The 4,803-nt window shown below is 62.3% G+C and overlaps 1 long non-coding RNA gene across 1 annotated transcript; it reads left to right on the top strand.

The window, feature by feature from the left end:
• The first annotated feature begins 273 nt into the window (after positions 1 to 273).
• LOC138993968 (uncharacterized) lies at positions 274 to 4,319 on the top strand. Its single transcript, XR_011468360.1, has 3 exons — positions 274 to 410; positions 2,885 to 3,057; positions 3,264 to 4,319. It is a non-coding gene; the product is annotated as an uncharacterized lncRNA (long non-coding RNA).
• The last annotated feature ends 484 nt before the right edge of the window (positions 4,320 to 4,803 follow it).

Raw genomic sequence — 4,803 nt, 5'->3', positions numbered from 1 at the left:
GGGTAGCAGCCTTGGGGGCTTTGCAGAGGAGCTGGGGTCACACTTCAGGCCACAGCCCTCGGGGTGGGGGCAGCAGCCTGCTCACCGCCCACAGCACGGGGCGCCCCGCCCCCCCCCCCCCCCCGCAGCCGCCCCAGCCCCCTCGCGGCCCGGCTGTCAATCACAGCGCCGGCTCCAATCAGGGCGGGCGCGGAGTGCAGGCCGGCCAATCAGAGCAGGCGACGTTTGACCACGTGACGGGTCTTCCCGGAGGGCCGCGGGCCCCCAGCAGAGGGCGCGGCGGGGCGGGCGCGCTGGGGACTCCCCTCCGCCCGGCCCGACCTGCTCCACCCGGACCCCGGTTTCGGGGGGTCGCGCAGGAGAGAGGAGGTGCGCCGGCTGCCGACAGCACGAGAGGACGTTGGACGCCGGTGAGGAAGGCGGGGGGGGGGTTCCCCGGGGCTCCCCACCTGCTAAGGGAAGCTCCGGGGGGCGGGGTCCTCGCTGGGGTGGGAGAGCTGCCACCTGCAAAGGAAGTCCTTCCCGGGGTCCGGGGGGACCCCGAAGGCTCCCGTGCCGCCCTCCCCCGAAAAGTGTCTGTTTTGGTAAAACCAGCACCGGCTGGGGAAGTGGAGGCGCAAAGAGACGGCAGAGGAAGGAACGCGAGGCCGGCGGGCCCCACCGCCCCGGGTCGCAGGGGTGCGGGCGGGGAGGCGCCCCGCAGGGTGTGGGGCCGCCCGCATCCCCTGGGGGTCAGTGCTGGCTCCCCGCTGCCTGGGCGCCCTGCGTGAGTGAGGCCTCTCGGCGCCTCGGTTTCCTCATCCGCAAACCGGGCCCCCAACCTCCTCTGCAGCCCCTTTCCCCCTCCTGCCCTCACCCCTCCCTCTGCCGCCTGCCCTGCATCGCCCTGCATCGCCCTGGAGGCCTCTTGCCTTTTCATCTTTATGTTGGAGTGTGACGCGTCCACGGACAGGCCGCCCAGCCCCAGCCCCCGCCCCTCATCTGCGTCCATTTGTGCATAAAATTCTTTGGTTGATCTCTTCCCACCCACCACCCACCACCCACCACCCACCACCCCTTTTTAGAAAATACTAGAGGCCGATCCACGAAATTCGTGCAAGGGACTTGGCCCTCGCAGCCCCGGCTTCGTCCGGAAGGACGTCCGGTCTATTTAGCATATTATGCTTTTATTATTATAGATAGATATGTTTTTATTAATTTCTCTCTGAAGTCAATAAAAATATTTTTTTAAAAAAAGACAGAAAAAAAGAGAGAGATAGAAACATCAATGATGAGAGAGAATCATGGATCGGCTGCCTCCTGCACGCCCCCCTCCTGGGGATGGAGCTAGCAAGCGGGGCCTGTGCCCTGAATTGAACCCTGACCTCCTGGTTCACAGTCCACGCTCAGCCACTGAGCCACGCCGGCCGGCGGGAGGCCTCTTCTTTGCATGGAAGGTGCGGTCTGCGTGCCCTTTCAGCTGGAGTCACTGCAGGGCTTCTGGTCCAACCCCCACCCCCCACCCCTGCTCGGGGCCCAGCCCCTCAGCCAGCTGCCTGGTGGCTCCATCTCACTGGGGTCCAGCCTGGTGGCTCAGCCCCCTCCCCCGCCCCAGGGGCTCCCGTTGTTCCACCCCCCCACACCCCACCCCCCCGCCCCCTGCCACTCACATCCCTCGCCCATGAGGTCAGCTGGAGGTGACCATGGCCACAGTGGGTGTTGGGAAACACAGCAAGTGTGGGGAGAAGCGGGAGTGGATTTGGGGCTCACTGGTCAGGGCTGACAACCTGGGGCCCTCCCTCCAGCTCCCTTTCTCTGGGCCCCAGCCACCTGCCCACGGGCTCACCTGTGGGTGCCCTCAGGTTACCTTGTAACCTCCAGGCTCCTGGGCCTGGCGTGAGCCCTGTGGTCAGAGAGTGAGTCAGACACAGGCAGAGGTGCCCAGGCGGCAGGCCAGGCCCCGGGAGGCGGGCGCTGGTGTCCCAGGTGGGCAGAGAAGTTGGTCTCTACACGGCTTTCCCACGGGGGGGGGGGGGGGGGATGTGAGCCCCGTGTGGCTCCGTCGCTTTAGAAACACCTAAGAAACAAGTGGTGCCCACCGAGGGCGGTTCCTGGGACCAGCGCCATCACGGTCAGTATAAGAGGAAACTGTGACAAAACCTCAAAACCATAAACAGATATTTTTTTCACGATAAAAACATCATTATTAACAAATGTCAAAAGGCGGCGGACTGATGAGGGAAATGCAAGTTACAACCACAGAGTGACGGCTGCACGGCTTCCGGTGCCACTGGGTGAATGGGCCGGCGGTGCCCGGTGGTCCGGGTGCGCCCACGGGGGGGGGCGGGGAGCGGGGGGAGTTTGTTAGCCGCTGAGCAGTGTGGCAGCGTTAGCGGCAGAGACACACGCCGGACCCAGCTGGGCCACCCTGGGCACGGCTCACACACAGCCTTACACTGAGGCTCATTGCAGCTTCATTCATTAACAGCCCCAAACTGGGGCGGCCTGCATGTCCCAGCCCGGGGCCCAGTAATGGGGGCGCCCCGATGGCAGACACCACCGGCCGTCACGAGGAAACAGCCCCCTGGTGAGTCTCCAGGTCCTGTGCTGAGCGAGGAAGCCGGGAACCCTGTGTGACTGTTTCTGGAAGCTGCTAGAAAAGGCAAACTCGTCTGCAGGGACGGACAGCGGGTCTGGCTGCCGGGGCTGCGGGCGGGCGGGCGGGCGGGCGGGCGGGAGGCGGAGGAGAGGGCCCGCGGGAAGCTCCCGGTGCCGCGAGTTCCGTGTCTCAGTTGCCCGGGCGATGCCGAAACTCATCGGATTGCGCGCTCAGAACGGTGCTTGATTGCAGCTGAGTCATAGCTTTGAAACATATATTTTATCACCTTTTGTTTCTTGATTTCAGAGAGAGACATGGATTTGGGGTTCCAGGCGCTCCTGCCTCACTGGGTGCTTCTTGGACGTGCTGTGACAGGGCCTGAACCCACAGTCGTCCCCTCAGGATGACACTCTTACTGGCCAGGGCTCTCGGTCTGAAAGCCAATGGAACAAAACCCTGCGCCACATGGCACCTACCAGGTGACAGAGGCCAGAATGAGCGGCGGCCTCCAGCCTGGGCAGGCGCGCAGGGAAGCCGACGCTGCTGTGCGGGGCGGTGGGGGGGGGGTGGTGGGGGGCGGTGGGGTTGGCACCTTTTGCCGGGCGGGTTGGCAGTAGCAATCCCCATCCGACATGTGGGGGCCTTTCCACCTGGCAGCTCCTCTTGTAGGAACTTTCTCTTCCAGACACGCTTGCGAGGGCGCGGAGAGCGAGAAGCCGGACCCTGGCTAGAGGCGTGGAAACCGGCCGGCCGCCCCCGTCGGCTGGGACGGTCCCGGGATCGGCACCGGAGATCCGGGTGGGTCTTGGGCAGCCCCAGGCACACGGCACAGACATGCCAGCGGGGGAGGGAGACATGAGAAGTGGCAGACACGGAGGGCGTCCCCCAGGGAGGGAGGGAGACCACACAACCAGGGGCAGGTGGCAGGGAGCCATTCGCAGCTGTTGCCTGTAGAGGCGGGGGCAGGGGAGGGGCACTGCTGTCACTCTGTCCCTCTGTGCTGTTGGATTCTTTTACTGTGTGTGTGCATGGATTTTAGAATTAAAGAAATGTTTTCTAGCCCGGCCAGCATGGCTCAGTGGTTGAGTGTCGACCTCTGAACCAGGAGGTCAAGGTTCAATTCCCGGTCAGGGCACAGGCCCGGGTTGTGGGCTCCATCCCCATGGGGGGCGAGCAGGAGGCGGCTGATGGATGGTTCTCATCACTGATGTTTCTTTTTGTTGTTGTTAATCCTCACTCGAGGATTTTTTTTTTTTAAATATATTTTATTGATTTCTTACAGAGAGGAAGGGAGAGGGATAGAGTCAGAAACATCGAGGCGAGAGAGACATCGATCAGCTGCCTCCTGCACACTCCCCATTGGGGATGTGCCCGCAACCAAGGTACATGCCCTTGACCAGAATCGAACCTGGGACCCTTGAGTCTGCAGGCCGACGCTCTATCCGCTGAGCCACACCGGTTAGGGCGAGGATATTTTTCCATTGATCTTTCTGGAGAGAGCGGAAGAGAGAGGAGAAAACATAGAGAAACACTGATGTGAGAGAAACACATCGATGGGCTGCCTCCTGCACTAGCCCCAACCAGGGCCCGAGCCAGGGAGGAACCTGCAACCGAGGTCCGTGCCCTTGACCGGAATCGAACCCGGGACCCTTTGGTCCGCAGGCCGACGCTCTATCCACTGAGCCAAACCAGCCAGGGCCCATCATCACTAATGTTTCTATCTCTCCTTCTCCCTTCCTCTCTGAAATCAATAAAAAAATATTAAAAAATATATGTTTTATAAAGGAAATGTGTCCTAAGTCTGCAGCCCAGGGCAGGTGGGTGGGGCCCTGCGTTATGGTCACAGGAGGCGGGTGCTGGTAGAGGGGCCCAGGGCAGGGCAGGAGGACCAGACCTGGAGGGCGTCTCAGGTAACGTCCAGGGGACCCGGGTGGATCCGGGCAGGTGCGTCTGTGGACCTCTGCGTGGCCGTCAGTCCTCCTTCCCCGGAGGCGGACCTTTCCCAAGACGCCTCTCGCCCAGGACCCGCCTCCCGGAACCTGCCCGGCCACTCTGGCTGCCCCCTCACCCCTCACCATGAGCAGGCAGCCCCCCTTTCCTGCCGCAACCTAAAAAACGAACAGCCTGGGATTGTTACGCAAATTGATGAGTGGGGCCCTCGCAGGCTAATTCCTGAGTCTTAATGAGTGGGAAGATGAGGTTTTTATTCATCACTGGGGCTTTTA

Source organism: Myotis yumanensis, unplaced genomic scaffold, assembly GCF_028538775.1.
Source record: "Myotis yumanensis isolate MYYU_CA2020_CCGP unplaced genomic scaffold, mMyoYum1.0.hap1 SCAF_16, whole genome shotgun sequence".
Taxonomy (NCBI): Eukaryota; Metazoa; Chordata; class Mammalia; order Chiroptera; family Vespertilionidae; genus Myotis; species Myotis yumanensis.
Note: the sequence above shows the minus strand (reverse complement) of the source record. Positions and strands in the feature narration are given on the sequence as shown.